Source organism: Halichoerus grypus, chromosome 1, assembly GCF_964656455.1.
Source record: "Halichoerus grypus chromosome 1, mHalGry1.hap1.1, whole genome shotgun sequence".
NCBI classification, from domain to species: Eukaryota; Metazoa; Chordata; class Mammalia; order Carnivora; family Phocidae; genus Halichoerus; species Halichoerus grypus.
Genome location: NC_135712.1, coordinates 137060201 through 137086139, shown reverse-complemented (window position 1 = coordinate 137086139; position 25939 = coordinate 137060201). Strand labels below are relative to the sequence as shown.

Here is a 25939-nt window from a genome sequence, read left to right as displayed (position 1 = left end):
TATCAGGTCCTGAGGATTAGGACTTCAACATATCTTTTTGGAGGATACAATTCAACCATATCAGGATGTTCCTTCTCTGTGCATGCATTATATTGAATAGAAAGTTTACCTAAGACTTTGGATCCAAAGAAGATGCCATAAACCCAATTCTCCCTGCTCCTCCCTGCCTAATAAAATTATAGGTGTTATAGGTTAAACCCTGGAAATAACAAAAAAAGAAAAGGAGAACTCTAAAATGTGTTAGGAAGATGGCAAACTGGGAGGAAAGACACAGCAGCAGGATGTCTTACATTTTTCCACCCAATAGAAAAAGATAACTCAGACCCTACATTTTCCGACCCCAAACTAGCAAAGGAAGACAGTCTAGGTTGGCTCACTCCTCCTGCAGATCAAATAGATCCTCTGACAACACCAGGTAACTGTCAGTACCCTTCAAAAGGGGAATCAGTTGGGAGCTCCACTACCAATAAATGGCCAGGAGAAGAACTTTCTTTTCCACTGGGCCTGAGACTCCCGTCTCCAACCAAAAGACACTGAAGGGGCCCAACAGCACCAAAAGGGATCTCACCAAAACAAGCCTGGTCCATGAGTCTCATTGTTTTCCTAGGCCTGGGACTCTTCTTCCCCACTGGAACCATGGGATGGCCAGTGGGTACCTTTGTGGGAGATCTTGCCACAATAAGCTCCCGGCCCAAAAAATGCTCTCCATCTCCCACAGGCAGGAATAATACCTTTACTACAGGGGCCTGGCCAGGGAAGCCTCTTTCACCTCATAAGCCTGAGACTCCCCTACCCTAATGAGAGAAACCTGCTAGCTGAGTATGTAGAAAGCCTTCTCACACCTTAGGCAGCTTCAGTGGGGACCAACAGGGTCCCAGTAGCACCAGATAAGCAAACCAAAATAATACTACAAACACTTTAAAAATTAAACTGTCATTGGGACCACAGTCCACAAATGTAGGCCAGGACCTGCAGGATAAACCTAAACAGAATGACTGCATGCTAAAATAAAAGATTTAAATAACGCCTGGAGTCTCTTAACATAATAGACAAAATGTCCAGGGTACAGTAAGAAAAAAAAAATAACCTGTCAGACTGAGAACCAAGAAAATTACAAGTTGAATGAGAAAAAACAATCAAATGATGTCAATACTGAGATGAATTAAATGTTGGAATTATCTGACAAGGATTTTAAAGCAGCTGTCATAAAAATGCTTACACAATCAAGTACAAATTTCCTTGAAATGAATGAAAAAATAGAAAATCTCCACAAAGGAAGATAAGTTATTTTATTTTTTTTTTCTTTCTAAAGATTTTATTTATTTATCAGAGAGAGAGACAGACAGAGGCAGGCAGAGGGATAAGCAGGCTCCCCGCTGAGCAAGGAGCCCGATGTGGGACTCGATCCCAGGACCCTGGAATCATGACCTGAGCCAAAGGCAGAGGCTTAACTGACTGAACCACCCAGGCGTCCCAAGATAAGTTATTTTAAAAGCACCAAGTAGAAATTATAGAACTGAAAAATGCAATAAGAGAAATTAAGAAAATCACTGCATTGACTTAATAATAGAGTGGAGATGACATAAGATAAAATTGGTGAATTTGAGGACATAAAAATAGAATTTTTACAATTTGTGTGTGTGTGTGTGTGTGTGTGTGTGTGTGTCTGTCTCTCTCTCCCTCTGTGTGTGTGTCTGTCTCTCTCCCTGTGTGTGTGTGTCTGTCTCTGTGTGTGTGTCTGTCTCTCTCTCTCTCTGTGTCTCTGTCTCTCTCTCTCTGTGTCTCTCTCTCTCTCCCTGTGTGTGTCTCTCTCTCTCTCCCTGTGTGTGTGTGTCTCTCTCTCCCTGTGTGTGTGTCTCTCTCTCCCTGTGTGTGTCTCTGTCTCTCTCCCTGTGTGTGTGTCTGTCTCTCTCCCTGTGTGTGTGTCTGTCTCTCTGCCTGTGTGTGTCTCTCTCTCTCGCTGTGTCTCTCTCTCTCCCTGTGTGTGTCTCTCTCTCTCGCTGTGTCTCTCTCTCTCCCTGTGTGTGTGTGTCTCTCTCTGTGTGTCTCTGTGTGTGTGTGTGTCTCTCTCTCTGTGTCTCTCTCTCTGTGTCTCTCTCTGTGTCTCTCTTTCTGTGTCTCTCTTTCTGTGTCTCTTTCTGTGTCTCTCTCTCTTTCTGTGTCTCTCTCTCTTTCTGTGTCTCTGTGTCTCTTCTGTGTCTCTCTTCTGTGTCTCTCTTCTGTGTCTCTCTCTCTTTCTGTGTCTCTCTCTTTCTGTGTCTCTCTCTTTCTGTGTGTGTCTCTGTGTTTGTGTGTGCATCTCTGTGTTTCTGTGTGTGTGTGTTTCTCTCTCTCTCTGTGTCTCTCTCTCTCTTTCTGTGTCTCTCTCTCTCTTTCTGTGTCTCTCTCTTTCTGTGTCTCTCTCTTCGTGTCTCTCTCTTCGTGTCTCTATGTGTGTCTCTCTCTTCGTGTCTCTCTCTTCGTGTCTCTCTCTGTGTGTCTCTCTCTGTGTGTCTCTCTCTGTGTGTCTCTGTGTGTCTCTCTCTCTGTGTGTGTGTCTCTGTGTGTGTGTCTGTGTGTGTGTGTGTCTCTGTGTGTGTGTCTGTGTGTGTGTGTCTGTCTCTCTCCCTCTCTGTGTGTGTCTGTCTCTCTCCCTCTGTGTGTGTGTCTCTCTGTGTGTGTCTCTGTGTGTGTGTCTCTGTGTGTGTGTCTCTGTGTGTGTGTCTCTGTGTGTGTGTGTCTCTCTCTCTGTGACTCTCTCTCTCTGTGATTCTCTCTGTGACTCTGTGTGTGTGTGTGTGTATGTGTGTCTCTGTGTGTGTCTCTCTCTCTGTGACTCTCTCTCTCTGTGATTCTCTCTGTGACTCTGTGTGTGTGTGTGTGTATGTGTGTCTCTGTGTGTGTGTGTGTGTCTCTCTCTCTCTCTGTGTCTGTGTGTGTGTGTGTCTCTCTGTGTGTCTCTCTGTGTGTGTCTGTGTGTGTGTGTTTGTGTCTCTGTGTCTCTGTGTCTCTGTGTCTCTCTCTCTCTGTCTCTCTGTGTCTCTCTGTGTCTCTCTCTCTCTGTGACTCTCTCTCTCTGTGACTTTGTGTGTGTGTCTCTGTGTGTGTGTGTGTGTGTGTCTCTCACTCTGTGTGTCTCTCTCTCTTTGTGTCTCTCTGTGTGTCTCTCTCTCTGTGTCTCTGTCTTTCTGTCTATGTCTGTCTCCATCCTTCTGTGTGTCTCTGTCTGTCTCTGTCTCCATCCTTCTGTGTGTGTCTGTCTCTGTCTCCATCATGCTGTCTGTCTCTGTCTCTGTCTCCATCACACTGTCTGTCTCTCTCTCTCTGTCTCTCTCTCTGTCTCTCTCTCTGTCTCTCTCTCTGTCTCTCTCTGTCTCTCTCTCTCTGTCTCTCTCTGTCTCTCTCTATCTCTCTGTCTCTCTATCTCTCTACCTCTCTCTGTCTCTATCTCCATCTCTCTCTCTGACTCTATCTCTATCTCTATCTCTCTACCTCTCTCTGTCTCTGTCTCTCTGTATCTCTCTCTCCGTCTCTATCTCTGTATCTCTCTCTCTCTGCCTCTCTCTCTGTATCTCTCTCTCCATCTCTCTCTCTGTCTCTCTCCGTCTCTATCTCTCCATCTCTCTCTCCGTCTCTCTCCGTCTCTATCTCTCCATCTCTCTCTCCATCTCTCTCCGTCTCTATCTCTCCATCTCTCTCTCCATCTCTGTCTTTATCTCTCCATCTCTCTCCCCGTCTCTCTCTCCCCGTCTCTCTCTCTCCGTCTCTATCTCTCCGTCTCTATCTCTCCGTCTCTCTCTCCAGCTCTCTCTCTCCAGCTCTCTCTCTCCAGCTCTATATATATCTCTATCTCTCTCTCTATATATCTCTCTATATATATACATATCTCTCTATCTCTCTCTATACATATCTCTCTATCTCTCTCTATCTCTCTCTATATATATCTTTCTATCTATCTCTATATATATCTATCTCTATATATATCTCTCTATCTCTATATATATCTCTCTATCTCTCTCTATATATATCTCTCTATCTCTCTCTCTATCTCTCTCTATATCTCTCTCTATCTCTCTCTATCTCTCTCTATCTCTCTCTATCTCTCTCTATCTCTCTCTATCTCTCTTTATCTCTCTCTACCTCTCTTTATCTCTCTATCTCTCTCTATCTCTCTCTATCTCTCTCTATCTCTCTCTATCTCTCTATCTCTCTATCTCTCTCTATCTATCTCTCTATCTCTCTCTATCTCTATCTCTCTATCTCTCTATCTCTGTCTCTATCTCTGTCTCTATCTCTGTCTCTATCTCTGTCTCTATCTCTGTCTCTCTGTCTCTATCTCTGTCTCTCTGTCTCTATCTCTGTCTCTGTCTGTCTATCTCTCTATCTCTCTCTGTCTCTCTCTGTTTCTCTGTCTCTCTGTCTCTCTCTATCTCTGTCTCTATCTCTGTCTCTGTCTCTCTGTCTCTGTCTCTATCTCTGTCTCTCTCTATCTCTGTCTCTATCTCTGTCTCTCTGTCTGTCTCTATCTCTCTCTGTCTCTCTCTCTCTCTATCTCTGTCTCTCTATCTCTGTCTCACTCTGTCTCACTCTGTCTCACTGTGTCTCACTCTGTCTCACTGTGTCTCACTCTGTCTGTGTCTCACTCTGTCTCACCCTGTCTCTGTGTGTCTTTCTGTGTCTCTTGCTCTCCCTCTGCTCTCTGCCTCTACAGAACTGAAATAAGTGTTCCTCTAGCTCCATTTTAGAACAAGATCTAGCAAGAACAGAGTTAGTATTCGCTTTCTCCTCCTTTGTTAAAAAAAAAATCATACAAATCACATTTAGTTAACATTTATTTATTGCCTATATGACCCACACTAATAAAGCATTCAAAAGTAAGCCTTTTGATAGTTAACCCCTGAAGAAAATAACAATATTATAAATTACAAATATTTTCATAGGATAAATAAGTCACATTATCAAATATGGTCAAAAAGAGAGATCTAAAGATTGCTTGATGTAGTTTTCTAGGAATCCAAGAACATCTTTTTTTTATGATTACAAAAGTTTATTTAACAAAAAAGTTCAATATGAAAGTGCACATGACCTGATTTTTATATTGTAGTAAAACAGGTGCTATGGAGAGGGGACATGTGGAAGCAGTTGATTTCTTCTGATGAACACACCCATTGTTTATACATATTCCAAGGCTTCTAACATGATGATACTATTTCCTCGTATTACCACCATTCCAATATTGTTCTGTGGTCCACCAGTTGCCATCTCCATACATTCATCTATCACAAGATTCATAAACAGATCGAACCCCTGCAATATTCTTTGGACATGTCTGCCACCATTTAATTTCAGTGATAATTTCTTGCCCATAAATTTTTTCAACTTGGGAGGGTGAGCTTTGCTCATGATGTCTACTCAGCCAGGAACATCTCTTTTTTAAAGGATTCAGGTCCCAAATTCTTACCTAGACTCTATATGGACTGATAGATGCAGCACATGTGGGTTAATTATTTTTGCTTCTGTGTAACGCACTGAATACAGCTTCCCATGTTTTATTCAATGAATGAGCCCAATCCCTTTTTCTCCAGGCATAATTCATGATTGAGCACGAACTTCTCTTCAAATCTAAATTAATGTGAAACTAGTGATAGTTTTGTTTATGAGTATCAGTACTTAATCTGTCCTACATGGCAAGTAGTTCAATCTGTAATATCACTTTATGGGGTTTGTCTTTTTATATTACCCTATTTAAATTACCATATTAACATAAGTATGTAACTAAAGATACTCTAAGGATGTAAACAAAATAAACCCTGAGAAAAATATGTGCTATCATTATGAACCAAAGAGTCTGCCTTCTGAAGAGGTTATTTACAATAATACACAGAATTAGTGAGGAATGATGAACAAGGAAATACCACAGTTGATTTACTGCAAGGAAAATATGTAGCAGTCTACGTGTAGTGTGTGAGCCCCAAGACCTTCTGATGCTATTTCCTCCCCAAAAGAGCCTTACAGGCCCAGAGGCTAGAGCTTTGAAATTGCTCTGGAGCCAGGGGACAAGTATGTCTAAAGGAGAGATGGAGAATCTACACTTATTTTTTTTTTCTTCACTTAATTTTGATGCATGATCTACTGACAAAATTTGGAGAAATCAGTGTACCAAAGCAAAGTCAGCAATCTTTTTCTGAAAAGGTCCAGATAGTTGATATTTTAGACTTTGGGGGCCAAATGATCTCTCTTGAAACTATTCAACTCCAGCAGGAAAGCAGGCCTACACAATATGTAAACAAACAGTCGTGGCTGTGTTCCAGTGAAACTTTGTTTATGGATACTGAAATTTAAATTTCTTCTAACTTTCACATATCATGAAATATTCTGTTTGATTTTTCAGCCATTTAAAAATGTAAAATCCATTCTTAGCTCTCAGGCTGAACAAAAATAAGTGGGAGCCAAGATTTGTCCTGCAGACTTGATTTGCTGAACCCTATATGAAATTACCAATGGTATCAATATTTCCTTCATGAGTAATGATTATAATTTAGTTTATATTGCTTCAGACCTACTGGAAGAACTCAGCATTGATTATTACTTTTCTTTCCTTTTTGAGTTAATATTGCTTAAATAGCTCAAAATCCTATGTAACTTGAAAGCTGACGGTAGAAAAGATTGAAATTGATCTGTTTACATAAGCAGCACGGAATATCAAGGCATTATCCAAATTCTCTGCATTACAAATAAGTGGTGTTTTGTATCTAAGTTAATCAGTTTGAGACTCATCAGCGACAAAATTAGAAAGAATTCTGTCCAGTTCTCCATTTCATTTGTGTAGTTGTAGTTACTGCATGATGCATGATGGTCCATTTAATGTAATGTGACTTTAAATGGTGTTGGTTTAATTTCAGTAGCTTTTTAATTAAAGCAAACCAACATTTTCTGCTACATTGCCTAACAGTGTAAATTACGAATGAGGATAATGCAGGAATATGAAAATATGGATAATCTAACGATGATGATTCAAGATACTTCTCCCATATATTTTCTCTTAATGAAATATAAATAGGGTTTTTACTTGTTCTGTTAAACTACAGTGTAGGGCTTCTGCTGCCTCTCTCTTTATGCCATTGTAGGTAAATATAGGTTATAATATATTTCATTTTGAGGGAAGGGGCTCACACCACCAAATGCAATCTAACTGCAGTTAAATGGTCTAGATAAATAACAAATACAGACAAGAAGGAGGCTTATAATTATTGAGGAACTATTTGTGGTTTTTTTTTTGTTAACAGAATTCATATGACTGAATCCAAAAATTCATTCAACAAGTACTTTTTGAAAGCCTACTGTGATTCAGACAGGCTGTAACACTAAATAACCCAGATAAGCCCTGCCTTCACAGACCTTCCAATCTAGTGGAAAAAGCCATATAATAAACAAGCAAGCAATTAAATATTTAGTTTGCCATATGGTGATAATAAGATAACAGGGAGAAGGGACTATGATATGGCAGTAACTACTACTTTCTATTGGGTGGTCAAGAAATAGACTGTGGAGGTGATATTTGAACATAAAGAACTAAATGAATGAGAAAGCAAGCCATATGGATATCTGGGAGAAGAGCATTCTCAAACAGAGAACGGCAAACACAAAGGCCCAGAGACGGGACTGTGCTAGGAATGTTCCAGAACAGCTAGAAGGTCAATGTGAATGGAGAAAGGCGGGGGGGAGGGTACTCCATAAAGACAGGTACTTTTCTCTGCTTTGTTCACTGTTGGATCCTCTGCATATGAGACAGTGTCTAGCACATAGCAGGTACTAAATATTTGCAGAATGAATGAATGAATTAATAAATGTATAAGAACAGAGAGAAAGAGGGACGCCTGGGTGGCTCAGTCAGATAAGTGTCTGCCATCTGCCTTCAGCTCAGGTCATGATCCCAGGGTCCTGGGATGGAGCCCCACATCAGGCTCCCTGCTCAGCGGGAGCCTGCTTCTCCCTCTCCCTCTGCCTGATGCTTCCCCGGCTTGTACTCTCTCTCTCTCTCTCTGTCAAATAAATAAAATCTTAAAAAAAAAAAAAAGAACAGAGAGAAAGAGAGGGGTGTAGATCACATAGGACCTCATAAGTCAACTGTAACAACTTTGGATTTTACTAAAGTAAGAATAGCAGCCATTGAAGGGCTCCAAGCAGAGAAGTATCATGATCTTCTTTGGATCTTTAGAGGATCACTAGATTTACAGTAGATTAGACTGCAGGGAGGAAGGCCTGAGCAGGAGAACAGGAAGAAGGCTAATTCAATAATAAACAGCATCTGACAGTAGAATCAGCAGACTCTGCACAACAATTATTTAAGATATGAATTATAGGGATGTATAAAACTGGTGGGATGTTATATATTAAGTATGGTGGCAAACTAAGCTATAAGGTAATGAACTAGGGCTAGCTGTGTATTCCAGCTAGATTTTCATGTGAGTCAGAGTACAACTGATGATCTGAGCTTCAGTGTTGTAAATTTAGATTCTTTTGATCAGTTCACACATGGTAATCTGGCTCTTGAACTCGTATCAACTAAATTCCCACAAAGAAGACTGTAGACATATGCTGCAGAACAATACAGGTTATTGGCATCAACAGAACCTGATGAAGGGGTAGGCCAACCAGATGGTTTCTAAGGTGCCAATTTATAAAGGCTACAAAAGCATTACTATAATTATATCGCAACTGAAAGAACTGTTTTTATCTAGACTCCTCTCGGAGAGACTACTCTCAAAAGATAGCCACCCAGTGAACCATGTCCTCAGGATTCATAGTCTTGTGTAATCATCTTCTCTCTCCTTGTATCTGGGCTGGGCCTGTAACTTACTTCTTACCAATGGAATGAGGTGGAAGTGACCCTGAATGACTTCAGGGGCCAGGTCAGAAGAAGACATCTACTTACCATCTTCTTCTCTTGAAACATTTGTTCTGGGGAAGCCATCAGCTATGTAAAAAGTCCATCTACTCTGCTTAGAAACCACATGGAGGGGTTTTACAGACATTCTTTCAAGGCAGGAGACCTGTTTTGGACCCTCTAGACCAGACTAGCTACTAGGCAAATACCACCAAGTGACTCTACTCAAGAATCACCCTACCAAATCCTCCCTAAATTCCTGACCTGCAAAAATCATGTAAAAATAAAGTTGTTGTTTTAAGCCACTAAGTTTTGAGGTCATTTGTTATATAGTACTGGTTAACCAGAACAGCAGTGTTTGTGATTGGTAGGAATAACTTAATAAACCACTCAAGTAGAAGCAATATCCCTATGGGGAATAATCAAATGGTCACTGAAGATTATTAAGCCAAATTCCAATGAAAATGACTAGGTGCAGTTACATACATTTGTGGTATGCATGCTTGGAGCAAAATGTTTTAGTTGCTGAGAGCAGAAGAGAGGAGACATGGCCACCAGTGGTCTTTGTTCTCACACAGCACAAGACACCCACATACATGGATCTAACCTGGGGCATTGGCCACTGTTTCTCTGGTAAGGACACCCATTTGGAAGAAAAACAAATCATATATCAGAAGGTTGCTCTTTGAACAATGGATTGGCACATACAGAGCAGATATCTTTATTAGAATAATTCTTCATTTTTGTCATTTGAGATACAAACTAGATGTTTGAGATGAAGACTAGATGTTTGAAATTCCTCAAAGGACAAAATTCTGACTTCTTTTTAACAAAGGCTTATATTGTGTTTTCCTGATTGGTTTGGGATGGAAAATACTAAGACAGAGCTATTACTGCCATGTTTCTAAAAGCTTCTTGTACTTCCATTCTTAATGCAGGAAAAATAACACCATACAATGTGATTTGACCACTATCCTCTAAGATTTCAAGGAGCAGGCATATTCTATGAACTTTCTAAGTCTCTGTCAAGACACATCTCAGCAAAACTAGGTAAGTTTAGCTTTTTTCTCACTTATGGGATTCAGTATGTAGACAGTTAATTAGTGTGTAGTATCATTTGGCTTGGAAAATACTGTTTTAGAAGACTTATGACTAAAGAACTTCATTTGGTCTTTGGTATAATTCATGAGAACAGTAATACTTAACAATAGCCAACTTTTAAGGAATGTTCATTTGTGGCAAGTACTATACTAAATAAGTCTTACAAATGTCACAAACACAATGAGGTAGATATTATTGTAATTTATATTTTATGTATTAGAAAGCTAAGATTCAGAAAGCTTTAATTATTCACTCAGAGAGAAGTACCTCATTCCTAAGTCTGTGTTCTTAAAACACTACATTATACATGGTTATAATAAGTCTAGGCCTGCCTGCAAGAGTTTCTAAACTTTGCTAAAAGGATAATTCTTTTAGTTTAGAAGTTCATCTCAGTCTTCAAAATATAAAAGAACACATTTGTATGATTTGTTTATCATCAACACTGGAAAACTATGGAAGTATTAATTTGGCATTAGATTACCATCATATAATGCCATATGTAATTGAAAAAGAATTGCTATCAATCAAAGCAACAGAAGAGTTCACCCTCAGGAAAGCATTTAACTGAACTCTTATACTCTTGAAATAAATATGAGAAAAATAATAAAGTCTTGAAAAACATCCAAACCCATTTCACATGTGATTCTAGCAGGCTTCTCTTCATTTATTTGGCCTTTAGGATTTTCATATATTGATATTATGCCCACAAAAAAAAAAAAAAAAAAAAGGAAAAATAGCCATGATTGAAAATATGGATCTTATTTAAACACAGAAAAATTCCAATTGCAACACCCATTATTCTGGGTGCTGTGTTTTATCTTTTTTTTTTTTTTTTTGGTGGCCAAAAAACATAAATTTATTTAATGTGAAAACTGGTAAAGTTGGGCGTTCCCATTTAAAGGGTGTTGAGCTAGCCTCTTTGCCTTCCAACTAAAATATCTTTGAAGTTAGAAAAGCTCACAACAACGCTAAAAATCAACACAAATGATTTAAGGTCAGCATCAAGAAGGAGTTTCTATCAGGCTGATGAAACCAGATGGAGAAAAACCAGAGTACAACCAACTGATGTTTTGCCCCATGAGATAGAGCATCCCTTCCTGCTTAAAAGAATGGAGTAAATATTTCATCCCTTTTCTATTTTCCCCAACTGGATGTGGGGCAATAAGGAAAATGAGCAGCTTTCTCCTGCATGATTCTGCATTTCTGGGTTTCCAGAACCTAGAACTTGCAGAACTTGTAGAACTTGAACTTGTAGCCTCCAGAACTGTAAGAAAATAAACTTTTTTTTTGTTTAAGGCACCCAGCTTATATTATTCTGTCATGGCAGCTGAAGCAGACTAGACACACTATTATACAAGGGACTGACTTTTATCATATGTCTCTCACTTTAGCCCTACAGAGAACCAGGCAATGATGGCAGGAAGTGACTCCAACTTAGTGCTGTAAGTGATTCTCCTTTATGTTAAGAATTATAAAAACTTAATGAATAACATTAAAGAGTACCACAACAAATAGGGAGTAGAGCCATGTTCATGAATATGAAATGCAATATTGTCAGGATATCAATTCAAGACATTCCAAGATGGGACAATAAGATTTTCTATAGTTCAACAAGCTTTTTTGAAAACTTACACAGCACAGCAATAGACCAAGATACTCACAAAGAACACTTGGGAGAAAAAAAAAGAAAAAAGTTTAGGGGAACTTGCTCTTATGATACTAAGACTTGGTATAGAACTTGTAAGTAAGACCAAGGTATTTGGTGCGAAGATAGGCAAATAGACCTGAGTAGGAAGACAAGAACCTATATAACATGTATGTGGAAGCTTGTTATATAATAGTTGACATTTCAGCTCAGTAGGGAAAAAAAATATATAGAAATGGACTCTGTGGAGGAAAAAGTAAAATTTGATCCCTATCTCACACCATACATAAAAATCAATTCCAGATGGATTAATGATTTATATGTAAAAGGCAAAATTTCAAAACCATTAGAGTCAATATAGGAGAGTACCTTTATGACATCAAGATGAATAAACCATAAAGCAAACTAAATGTAGGCCTGAGTAGCTATGCTACTACCAGACAAAATAAAAATCAGGACATAAAAGATAAAAAGCAACAATATATGCTGGGAAAAGGAAAAGCATATCAAAAGATGTAAGTTCATGAACACAGGAACCTAAGAATATAGACTCAAAAAATGTAGAGCAACAACTGAGAGAAAGTGAAAAACAGATACATCAACTGGAATTGAAGTTTTCAACATATCCCTCTCAGAATCAAATAAGTTAAACTGCATAACAAAAATAGAAAAAAGTTAAAATATCAAAACTTAACATATGGATCTATATGGAAGTTGACACCCAACCACAGGAGAACACATATTTTCTTGGAATAAAGAAAATAGGTTGCATAAAGTTCCACAATGAGAATCTCAATAAATTTTTTAAAAATTTATATCATACCTATTATATCATCTATTAGGAAAAAATGGGAAATCAATAATAATAAGTTTAAAAGCTGTATATGTAAACTAAATAACTTGTATATGAAACTAAATAGCTTATAAATAGGTAAGCCTCTCTACCAAAGGAGAAAAAAATATAAGGGAAATCTAAAAACACTAAAAGAAGAAAAACTGTGAAAACATTTTATAAAAAATTTTAGGCCACAGCTAAAGTGATATTCAGTAGGAAATTTATAGTTTTAAATGCATACAACAGAAAGCAAAATATATTGGAAAAAATGAGCAATGAAGGAAGATGGGAAAAGAACAATAGAACAAATCCAAAGAGACAAAAAAAAAGGGAAGGTAATAACAAAGATAAACAAAATAATTAAAGAAATAAAACACATGGAAACAAGAGAGAAGATTAATAAAATCGAAAGCTAGAATTTTGAAAACCTTAATGAGACAGAATGCTGACAAAAGATAATCAAATATTGCTTTCATTTATGAACTTAGATCCAAAGTTAATTAAAGAGATGATAGACAGATAGAACAGAATCTTCTAGCTAATATAATCAACAATGTTTTAAAAAAATAAAGTATGAGCAAGATTAATCCCAGTAATTCAAGAAATATCAGGAAATCTATCCACACGATACATCATATTAAGGAATTAAAGAAGGAAAAGTGTATGATTATTTGAATACGTGCTGAAAAAATAATGGTAAAAGTTCACCATCAATTTTTTATTAATGAAGGGGGGGAAATCAGAGGGGGAGAAGAACCATGAGAGACAATGGACTCTGAAAAACAAACTGAGGGTTCTAGAGGGGAGGGGGTTGGGAGGATGGGTTAGCCTGGTGATGGGTATTGAGGAGGGCACATTCTGCATGGAGCACTGGGTGTTATGCACAAACAATGAATCATGGAACACTATATCTAAAACTAATGATGTAATGTATGGGGATTAACATAACAATTAAAAAAATTTAAAAAAAATTTAAAAAAAATTGCCTAAATTTGTAAACAGCTATAAATCTAAAAGAACTGTAACAAACATTATGCCAAAATGGAAAACCATAGACATATTCCAATTAAAATTATAATCAAAAAAAGAATGCTACTATCACCACTACCAAACATAAGACTTCAAGTCTTGTCCAGGGTTATATGCTAGGGAAAAGAAATAAGAGGTATAAGCATTTCTTTCCAGATATGATTATCTCCATTGAAAACACAAAAGAATCGATAAACATTAAAATAACAGAGTAGAGCCAGGTTGGCATATATAAAGTCTTCCTCTACATCAACAATGACCAAATAGATAATAAGATACTGATTATAGAAATATAAGGAAAAATAAGATGCCACTCAAAGCAGCAATTAAAAATATAAAATATCTATCAGGACCAAACGGGGGAGTATACACCACTTTTAGTTTTTTAAAATGGAGGGAATTAAAGTTGCGAATTGGTTTCAAAAGTGATAGGAGAGCTAAAAAGCAAGGAAGGACAGTGAGCCAATCCAGAGATCAACAACAGAAAGAACCCATTCCCGCTGCTAAGTAGGAAAAAGTGTTACGGCTGGAGTCCAGTGGCCAGGCTTACCAGGGAGTAGCTGGAACCATGGTGGACCTGTCCAACAGGAACTGGAGCTGTGAAGGGGACAGAGAGGAAATCACTGTGGCTCTTCTCTTCTTCCTGCCCTCTAATCTCCCACCACTGCTTCCAATCAACCCAAACAAGCATGAAGCAGCTGACATGGAAGTGTGGAAAGCTCAGCTTATCTACGTAGGATTGTAGCTCCTATCAGGTGCACCCACTTCTGCAACTCTTGCCTCCAGGTTCTACTAAAAGCTTCCTCTGATGGGTGCATCAGGCCTAGGGGCAGTATAGGCTTCTAGCTATCGCTCATACCTTGGCTTTCACATCTCTCGTTTCCCTCACCCTGTCTATGAGCCTATAAATTGAACTTTTCAGTTAAATCCTCTGAGGCGCCATTTGCTTCCTGACTTACAAATGCCAAGTAGGAAATGTTAACTAACACATGCAACAGGACAAAAAACCAAAACAAAACAGAAATTCATTGAACTGTGTTCACAAACTGTGTTTTCTTCTGGGGTCATCTCCCATTGTCAGAAAAGCAAAATTTCAGACTGTAGATTAACAAGGAGAAGATTCTTTCCTAAAATTTGAAATAAGATATAATTCAGTTGATTAAAAACTCAACTCTCTTTTCAAAACTTCTTCCTCCAGTCAGGAAAGTACTTCAACACCAGTTTGACAGTTGTGCTCCCCTAAGGAAAGGTCAAAGAGCTCTAAAAGCAACCAAAAAATGAAATTTAAAAAGTCCTTTGTAGAACATTTGCACCAAGTGCTTCTAATCACTGGTTTCCAATAACTGTCAGACAGGAATCCTGTTTAATTTCTTTAGCTATTTTCTCCTTTTTTATATTCTTGATTTTGAACTTTAAAAATGAATAATTTAGAGAGAATTGAGATTGTCATCTATAAATTTTATCATCTCTTCTTTGGATAACTATGGTATGATGGTTTAAAGGCATTCATAATAGATATCCTCATCCATTATAGATATTTTCAATTTCTGAACAAATTCCTTGGAAGAGTAAAATGAGTTATGTGTCAATTTCTTAGAAAAAGAGATTGTGAATTAAATCATTTTTATATGCAGGAAAATAATCCAAATCTACCAATACTAATGGCATATGTCACTTTTAGGATTAGAGTTTTACTCCTATTCTTCAAATATCTCTACCTTTATTCTCAAGACCCTGCCACAAACCTAAGCAGACCCTTTTTCCAAAAACTTTTTTCCTCCCTATTTCATTGGGTAATAAATAAAATGCTGTTATATTGACTGTCAATTTATAAAAAATGAAATGAATTTCATAAAGATTGGTGGTATATGTTCAGGCTACTTTGGGTAGAAATTTCACTGTTTCTCCTCTTGGTGAGATTTCAAGCCATTTCAGTCATAAAAAGGGACAGGAAAGGTCTCTGGATCCCTGGGGAGTCTCTATATTTCCCTGAGAGAGTACTCTTGAAGGCCTTTTACAGTGAAAAAGAGGTTGGTGATTAATTTAAACACCCACCAATGCAACAATCTACATTGCATGTTTTAAATATATCTAAACCAGAGCCCCCTCTTCATCACAAGCTGTATTTTCATTGCAGTTTGTTTTGTATGGGAGTAGTTACTGGATAGAGCTGGAAATTAAAAAAAAAAAAATCTATGAAAGAGTAATTCAAACTTGCAAGCTACTCTTTATCATTAGGATGAATAACTTCATCCAGGGTTGTATCTTACGATGTTTCATCATTTTTCCTCCAAGAAGGAAAATAAGAGTTCTATTTTGAGTTCAGGAATTCTAAGCAACTCCTTCAACTGGCTATGCTAGTTATAGGGTAGAGGAAGAGTTTAGGGTTATTTCCCATTTTACTAGAAATTTGTTCATTTTCTTGTGTTTAAAATATCCTATTACATGCTCTGAAAAGACAGAGAAGCAAATGCTTGGAGCAAGGTGTATCCATGAATGGTGCTGCATCTGTTGATGTTTTTAAGGAACACCATGGCCTCCTTGTAGGAAATCACACCCACAGTAGAGCCTTAAAGATTTGGCCCCATCTGTATAAGCAACCTGACAATTTTTAATTAATTCTATAATTGCTGGCAAGTGCTCACATATCATAGAAAATTATTTTACACAATTGTATTTTAAATGTGTCTTTAAGAATATTTGTTTCATGAAGCTGTTTCCTAGTGTTTCTCAACAGAAAAGTCAGCAAGGATAATTTTTTTATCCCCCGTAATAAAGCAAATGTTTAAATAAGTATCTAAACTAAGTTTAACATCATACGCGTCTGTGGCTAATAATCAATTAACACGTAAGGATGAGAGAAGTATTCCCACGTGCTTCCTTCATTCCCAAGGTCATTGTGAGAAGCTCAGGGGAAAAGCTGAGTCTGTTAAAGACCTTAATAATTTCTAGTGGGTAGTAATTTTCATCGTTATCGTGCGTCTTTTAGAGATATGAGTGGAAATTAAGGTAATTAAGCCAGCAAGTATTGACTTCTACTCTAGAAAATTGCTACTGAAAAAGTGGGAGACAAAGGAGAGAAGAACTCAAAGAGGTAAACACAGTCATAAGAACATATTATTTAAATTTCCTGGAGAAACAACATTTGGGTTTGAATCAGGCTTCAAACAGGGTTCTTCCACCATGGCACTAATGATATCTGGGGCTGGGTAATTTTTTCACTATGGGAGTATGCCGTTGTGCACTGTAGCATGTTGAGCTGCAAACCTGGCCTCTACTCAGTAGAAGACAATAGTACCCCCTCTTACCAGTTGCGACAACCAAAAATATCTCCAGGCATTGCTAAATATCCTCTGGGAGGACAAATTGTCCCCAGTTGAGAACCACTAGCTTGGAAAAAGGAGTATTTCCTTAGAGACAGGAATAGGTGAGTTCAAGAAATTGACCATGTAAGAAAGGTAAGTGATGCAGTAGGGTTTGAAACTTGCAGACATGATCAAAAGCACCTATGTAGGAGCTCATACTGGAGAGAGAGAAAGGAACAATGATATAAGGGAAAGAATGGGAGGATAGATGAAGAGGTATTAGGAAGGAGAGGAGGCAAGGATGAAGCTCTTTATTTGAGAAAAGTAGACAGAGGGAGCCCAGGTGGGAATTAGGAGTTGAGACTGGAATAGTCCGTGCTGGCAATAAGTAGGGGGTAAACTAATTGTCAAATGGGTCATGTTTCTATGAGGATATTGAGGCTCTATGTACAGAAGTGGCCGATCAGAAAGAAGCCAACTGACTGCCTCCTGGAATATTCAGCCAATCATAATTGTCATCTGACCTTCTCCAGGAAAGCTCAATTTCCAGAAGTCACAGCTGAAAGAACTGATTTTGTTATTCACCAAAAATTGGGAATTAGCAAAGCCCACAAGCCAGAAAGTAAGATGAGGAAGTATTTTTGTGTAGCTATCAAGAGCATTAATTATAATAATTCATCAGAGAAGCAGCAAGGTGGGAAGTAAGGGAAGGAGGGTTTCTCAGTGAGAGAAAAGAAAAGGTTCTGTAAGGTTAACAACGACAGAGATGAATGGAAATTGTGGTCCAAAAGCAGAATTTGAGCTAGGAATCCATAACAGCTCCAAGTGAAATGAAGAGCCAGAGAAGTTGTTGGAAAAGGAGGAGGATGATAAAAATATGGAGTCAACACATTGGAAAAGTCATAAGCACAGACACTGAAATAACCAAAGAAAAGGGTAGAAAAAGAAGAGTAGAAAAACAGAGCAAGAAAACAGGAGTATAACTGATGTTAATAAAAACAATGTCCTTGGGGCACCTGGGTGGCTCAGTTGGTTAAGCAGCCAACTCTTGATTCTGGCTCAGGTCATGATCTCAGGGTCCTGGGATCAATGCCTTCATGATCAGGCTCCACACTCAGCGGGGAGTCTGCTTCCCCTTTCCCTCTCCTTCTGCCCCTTCCCCTGCTTGTGCTGTCTCTCTCTCTCTCTCTGAAATAAATAAATCTTAAAAATAAAATAAAATAAATCTTTTAAAAATAACAAAAGTAAAAACAATGTCCTTAAATTCAAGAAACTTTTAAACTTTCAGATCACTAACTATGTTGACTTTTAAAAGAGAACACTTTAATCCATCATCTGTATCCAAAACTTCTAAATCAAAATGTTCTATAAAGTGCACACAAAATAAATTGCTCTAACTTTAAATATACTTAACAATTTTTCTTCAAATTTGGCTTCCTTTTCATTTCTCATTAAGAGCTGAAATCCTGCCAATGTTGAAGTGTATAGTTGTACCTATTTTTAGTTAAAGTTTAAAAGACATTTTTATTATCTTTTTCATTATCTCCCCAAGCAAAAACATTTTAGGAAACCTGTTCAAGTTTCCCCCAAATAGGCAAGGATTTTGTTCAAGCATGACAAATTTCACCTCACCACCATTCTTTATTTAATTTTTCCAGTAAAGATTATTTTTACTTTTTTCTGATCCTTTTCATCAGAGAGTAGATGCAATGTGGGGAAAAAATAGCCTTTAAATCAATTCTTTAAACTTATTTCTTTACATTTAAATTAAACTACTTTGTTTTTTAACTGCTTGTAATGCAACATCTGAAGACTAGATTACAGATGAAGCTTAGCTACATAGGAAAAGACTGACCTCTAAAACTAAGCAGGTAAGAAGAGGCTGGTATGTTCTTCCTGTTTAAGTCATGTCTATAAGTGGCGACCAAATCAGTCTTTCTCACGTTTGAGAAATATTTTCAATTTTTAATTTTATGTAGTTTATTTTAGAAAAAAATCTATTGGATATGCCTTTTTAAGCTATGTATTCTCCTCCTCTTATTCCAAATATTCTTATTACCCTCCTATTAATCTCACACCTCAACACTCATCACACTAAATCCAATCTTTTGGATTTTTTTCCATTTCTTCAATTTTGATAAATACCAATTAATCACTAATAAATAGAAATCATTGTAAATTAATTTGAACTGATGGTTGCTATACCCAAACTATGGAAACAAGCAAATCATCTAAACCGACTTGCAGTGTTTACTAAAGCCAATCATATGCTTACAGTATGACCCAGAAATTCCATATATATATATATATATATATATATATATATATATGCTTACTTCCACCAAAAAGCATGTTCAAAAATTATTCATATAAATGTTATTCAGAATATCCAAAAACTGAGATGAATCTAATTGTATCTCAACAGGCTAAAAATTAACAATGAAATATTATGTTACAGTAAAAAAGAACCAAAATAAACAAGTTCAGCAATGTGGCAGGATACAATATAAAGATTGTAAAAATCAGTAGTACTTCCATACTATAGCAGTGAACAACCCAATAATGAAATTAAGAAACAATCTCATTTATAACAACAAAAACAAAGGAATAAACTACCCAGGAATAAAATTTAACAAAAGAAGTATAGGACACATCCAGTAAAATCTATAGAAAGTTGTTGAAAGAAATGAAATAAGATCCAAATAAAGGGAAAGATACTCCATATTCATGGTGCAGAAAAGTTAATCTGTTAAAATGGAAATAATCCCCAAGTTGTTCTACATCTTCAGTGTCAACCCTATCAAAATCCCAGCTTTGTTTTTGAAAAAATATTGACAATCTGGACTCAGAATAGCCAAAATGATCTTGAAAAGGAACAACAAAGTTAAGGGACTTACACTTCTGGTTTCAAAACCTACTCCAGATAATGTGGTACTGACATTAAAAAAGACATAAAGGTCAATGGAACAGATTTGAGAATCCAGGAATAAACCCTCATGTTCATGGTCGATTGATTTTTGATAAGGGTACCAAGACAATTCAATGGGAAAAGAATTGTCTTTCCAACAAATGTTGCTTGAGAATTGTGATATCTACATGCAAAAGAGAATTTGGACCTCTCCCTCATATCATATACCAAAATTAACTCATTATAGATCATATACCCTAAGGTAACAGCTGAAACTGTAAAATTCCTAGAATAAAACATCAGAGTAAATATTTGTGACTTTGAATTAAGTAATGATTTCTTAGATGTGATACCAAAAGCACAACAGCAAAAGAAAATAGATAATTGGACTTCATTAAAATTTTAAAATTTTGTGCATCAAAGACACTATCAAGAAAGTGGAAAGACAACTCACAGAATGGGAGAAAATATTTCCAAAACATATACCCAAAAGGGTCTTGTATCTTGAATACCTAAAGAAACTTATAAATCAACAATAAAAAGGTAAAAAAACTCAATTTTTAAAATAGGTAAGTGAGCCAAATAAACATTTCTCTAAAGATATATAAATGGTCAATGAGTGCATGAAAGATGTCCAGCATCATTAATCTCTAGGAAAATGTAAATCAAAACCACAAAGAGATACCACCTCACATCCACTAGGACTGCTGTAATAAAAAAGATGGACAATAACTAGTGTTGGCAAGTATGTGGAAAAGTCAGAACTCATACGTTGCTGGTGGGCATGTACAATGGTGCAGCCACTATGGAAAATAGTTTGGCACTTCTTCAAAATGCTAAACATTCATACTAACCAAGCAATTGCATCCCTAGGTATAGACCCTAAGAAATGAGAATGTATGTCCACATAAAAACTTGTACAAGAATGTTCAAGCATTATTTAAAATATGAAAAAAAAATGAATACAACCTAAGTGTCCATCAACTGATAATAAATAAATATGGTATAATCATAAAATGGAATCTTATCCAGCAATAAAAAAGAAAGACTGAAATATACTAAAAGAAGGGTGAACCTTGAAAGTACTTAGCTAAGTAAAAAAAGGACCATATATTTTATGAATCCATTTACATGAAATTTCCAGAATAGGCAAATCTGTAGAGATGGAAAATAGTTTATTTTTTTTAAGATTTTATTTATTTATTTATTTATTTATTTGAGAGACAGAGAATGAGAGAGAGATAGCATGAGAGGGGAGAGAGTGAGAGGGAGAAGCAGACTCCCTCAGAGCAGGGAGCCCGATGAGGGACTCCATCCCAGGACACTGGGATCATGACCTGAGTCAAAGGCAGACGCTTCACCAAATGAAACACCCAGGTGCCATCCAGGCACCTGAGATGGAAAATAGTTTAGTGGTTGCTTGGGGCTTAGAAGGTTTGGGAGGTGAAGGGTGTTAAGCAAGAATGAGGATGATCACTAATGTGTGTGGGATTTCTTTTGTGGGTGTTAAAAAATTTTTTAAATTGGATTTTGGTGATAGTTGTATAAGTGTTTGAATATGCAAGAAACTGTTTGAACTATGTACTTTCAATAGGTGATTTTATCCTATGTGGAATAGATGTCAATAAAGCTGCTTTTTTTTCAAAAGAACAAGACCCAACTATAATATGCACAACACTGTAAATGAATCTCACAGACATTATAGTGAGCAAAAGAAGCCAGACACAAGAGTATATATTATGTGAACCCATTTACATGAAGTTCAAGAACTGATAAAACTAATCAAATAATAATAAAAGCCAGAATATTGATTACCTGTGGGAGAATAAGTGTTGACCAAGGAAAGGCATAAGAAAGACTTCTAAGCTGCTAAAAATGTTCTATATCTTGATTTGGATGATTGTTACATAGGCATATATGTATATGACTATTTTATCAGTCTCTACACTTAATTTAGAGCACTTTATGTTCTTCATATTTGTAAGTTGTTCCTCAGAAAGTTGAAATAAATAAAAACAACTGTGTATGTTAGCACTTTCTGGGTCAACAAGACATAGTAAAATGATAGATTGATATGCTGTTAAGAAGATAAGATTTAGCGGTGCCTGGGTGGCTCAGTCATTAAGCGTCTTCCTTCAGCTCAGGTCATAATCCCAGAGTCCTGGGATTTAGCCCTGCATCGGGTTGCCTGCTCAGTGGGGAACCTTCTTCTCCCTCTCCCTCTGCCCCTCCCCCTGCTTGTGCTCTCTCTCTCTCTCTCTCTGTCAAATAAATAAATAAAATCTTAAAGAAAAGAAAGAAGACAAGATTTAGAGTTGAAAATCCTTTCTTCCAATATTGTTCCCCATTCCCTGGCTAGAAGATCTTCTGTAAATTATTTAATATGTATGATTCTCTCAGTGTTCAAATGAAGATGATGATAATATCTGCCTGAATGTTGCCTTGGTAGAGATTGAATATGAAAGTATTTTGTGAACTGCAAATGTTAGTAGATTTATTATAACTTCATGGATAATGCAAAATTCATGTATTTTCAAATAAACATGTATAGGGGTGTTCTAGAATTTTCTTAACTTAGACTCCTAGTATAACAACTCTTACTAAGTTAGGCTTTGTGCTAATATATTTGGACACTATGTAGTAAAGATGTAAAAGAAATAGTCCAATGGAACTCATTATTGTATTTTCTTTGTTCTGTTTCCAAATGAAGATCCCTTCATGAAGACCCATGGGAGAAATTCTATATTTTTATATCACTTGATCATTTATTTGTTCTTTGATTTATGGAAACTGATTATTTTTTTGAGATGCCTGCAAAACAAACAAACAAAAACAAAAACAAAACATAAAACGTGTGGCCTTTGCCTAACAAGGAATGGGATTTTTCTACATGTATCTTGGATCTCATTGTCACTCTTCACTTTATTCTATGCTTCCACTCATATTCTCTCTCTGCTTCAGTTCTCTGACTTACTCTAACTTGGTTTTATTACATTGTATATATCTTAGAGGTCCATTTCAAGTCATCTTTAGAAAGGGAGATTAAAATGAGCAAACAACAGCAACAGCAAAACAACTTAGTTAAATCGGAATCCAATTAGTTAATCATCTCCGCTCTAGAAGTCAAACACATAGCAGCTCAAGAAATATCCATAGATGTAGATACAGGTGCCCAATTTCACAAAATTTGCTGAAGGAGCATTTTTGGTGTCCTTTATGCTCATCTTAATATCAGAACTCTACTGACCAGAATGGAACCCTCAGAGGTCTGGAGATTTTGTACATTTTGTTTATCTCTCTAACCCCAGCCACAGGAACAGTGCCTGCCTCATGGTAGGCACTTAATCAGGGTTTGTTGAATTAATTAGCATAGTTTATAAAATGTAGTTTTTCACAACCTCAAAGCCATGGCTACAATTACACCAAATTTCTTACAAACTACCATGAAAATATCAGGTATAGACACATGGTTTATGTGAGAGGCAGAAGTCAATGAAAAGCACCTCATGGGTATTGGACAAATCAGATATTCTATTAGTTTTTTTTTAATAGAAAGTTTTTTCAATGGAAATAATAACACAAATTCAGTATGGAATTTTCCATGTAAGACGCTTGCTGCTCTAAATTCTACAAATAAGATTCTCACATAAGTGTAAAGTTTTACCATAAAGTAATCTACAACTTATTTTCTTATAAAATAAGTCATCCCTTTAAATCAGGCAGTGTCAATTTCACATGAAGCATTTATGCTACACTTTATAAGAAAGATGGTAAAGGAACTTCTTAAAAAGACATTTAAGGATGGGTAGAACAGAAGAAGGGAGAACAGCAATAAAATATTGTAAGTTGGAAAGCAGATGGGTGAGCGTAATCAAGTTAGCAGCAACTGAAGCATGAGCTAACAACAGGGAACACTGAGAACCAACCTAATCTACACCACGGAATTCTCAAAGGACTCAGAAACTGGCAGCAACAGACATTTCTGAAAGGGGGTGAAGGAGGGAGAGGCTTAAAATAAAAATGATTGTGTAAAAGTGTTGTAAGAAGTAGTTACTCTCCCAGACACTCCACCACTGCAGGCCACTGAAGGAAAACTCTTCTCTCACCTTAGCAGACTATAATTTTTTTTCTCTAGAGGGGGCAAATGGAAAGCTTTTGTAACAGGAAGGCCAGGCATTGTTGAAAGTATAACCTCTGAACCAAAAATGAAGACTAAGGGAAAATATGCCTACTGGAGGCTGATATTCCCAACCTTCAGAACACTGGCAGCCAGGCCATCATCCTCCAGGCAGAAAATCAGAAAACTCTCCTCTAGGGAATCTGACTGCCGAAGAACAAAGATATAAAATGTTCACATTGGAGTGTCCCAGTAAAAAACAAACAGACTACGCTATCATCAAGTTAAATGTCAACTAACCCCACTCAGGTGTCAAGAGCTTACAGTTAGCTTTTAGTCCAGAAAAACACAACTGATTTTTGTATATTGACCTTTTACTCTGTGAACTCTCTAAATTAGCTTATAGTTGTAGATAATAGTGGTTTGTTGATTCCTCTAAATATTCTACCTAATCAATCACGTCATCTATGAATAGAGATCATTTTACTTCTTCACTTATCTTTGGGCCTTTTATTTCCTTTCTTGCCTGATTGTGAAGGCTAGGCTCTCCAGTTCAATGTTGAATGTAGGGGGTAAAAGTCAACATCCTTACCTTGTTCCTGATCTTTGGGAGCAATCATTTAATGGTTTAACATTAAATATGATGTAAGCAATAGGTTTTTCATATAAGCCTCTATCAGACTGATGAAGTTCCCTTTGTTTCTAATTTGCTTAAATGTGTTATCATGAATGGATATTGAATTTTTTCAAATGCTTTTCTACATCTACTGAAATGATATATTTTCTCCTTTTTTCTGTTAATATGGTGAATTGACTGATTTTCAAATATTAAATCAACTTTGCATTCCTGGAATTTGTTCACCAATATTTTGTTAAGAACCTTTGTGTTTATGGTGGTCCTAAGGGGAAAATACATAGCCATCCAAGTCTCACTCAAAAAAAAAAAAAAACAGAAAAATCCCGAATTCACCCACTAACTCTACACCTTAAAGAACTAGAGAAAAAGCAATAAATGATGCCTAAGCCATGCATTAGAAGAGAAATAATTAAGATTAGAGTAGAGATCAATGAATTAGAAACCAGAAACACAGTAGATCAGATCAATGAAACTAGAAGCTGGTTCTTTGAAAGAATTAATAAGATGGATAAACCACTGGCCAGACTTATCCAAAAGAGAAGAGAAAGGACCCAAATTAATAAAATTATGAATGAAAGGGGAGAGATCACGACTAACACCAAAGAAATAGAAACAGTTATTAGAAATTATTATCAACAACTATATGTCAATAAACTGAGCAATCTGGATGAAATGGGTATCTTCCTGGAAACCTATAAGCTGCCAAGACTGAAACAGGAAGAAATTGACAACCTGAATAGGCCAATAACCAGTAATGAGATTAAAGCAGTGATCAAAACCTCCCCAAAAAACAAGAGTCCAGGGCCTGATGGATTCCCTGGGGAATTCTACCAAACATTCAAAGAAGAAGTAATACCTATTCTACTGAAGCTGTTTCAAAAAATAGAAACAGAAGGAAAGCTTCCAGACTCATTCTATGAGGCCAGCATTACCTTAATCCCCAAGCCAGGCAAAGACCCCATCAAAAAGGAGAATTTCAGACTGATACCATGATAAATATGGATTCCAAAATCCTCAACAAAATCCTAGCTAATAGGATCCAACAATACATTAAAAGGATCATCCACCACAACCAAGTGGGATTTATCCACGGAATGCAAGGGTGGTTCAACATTTGCAAGTCAATCAGTGTGATAGAACACATTAATAAGAGGAGAGAGAAGAACCATATGGTCCTCTCAATTGATGCAGAAAAAGCATTTGACAAAATACAGCATCCTTTCCTGATTAAAACTCTCCAGAGTATAGGGATAGAGGGAACATTTCTCAAGTTCACAAAATCCATCTATGAAAAACCCACAGTGAATTTCATCCTCAATGGGGAAAAGCTGAGAGCCTTTCCCTTAAGATCAGGAACACATCAAGAATGCCCACTCTCACCACTATTGTACAACATAGTACTAGAAGTCCTAGCAACAGCAATCAGACAATAAAAAGAAATAAAAGGTATTCAAATTGGCAAAGAAGAAGTCAAACTCTCTCTTTTTGCAGATGAC

The 25939-nt window shown here is 36.8% G+C and overlaps 1 long non-coding RNA gene and 1 pseudogene across 2 annotated transcripts in view; both read right to left on the bottom strand.

Moving 5' to 3' along the window:
• Positions 1-5107: 5107 nt before the first annotated feature.
• Positions 5108-5382, bottom strand: LOC118529590 (small nuclear ribonucleoprotein G pseudogene; annotated as a pseudogene).
• Positions 5383-13936: 8554 nt separating this feature from the next.
• Positions 13937-25939, bottom strand: part of LOC144381864 (uncharacterized) — a 39808-nt gene continuing 27805 nt past the window's right edge. Inside the window, exons 3-4 of one of the 2 annotated variants that reach the window (XR_013447904.1) lie at positions 14524-14603; positions 13937-14073 (exon numbers count right to left, since the gene is read on the bottom strand). This is a non-coding gene — a long non-coding RNA (uncharacterized LOC144381864). The remainder of the gene's footprint in view (positions 14074-14523; positions 14604-25939) is intronic. The other variant, XR_013447905.1, reaches the window with a different exon arrangement.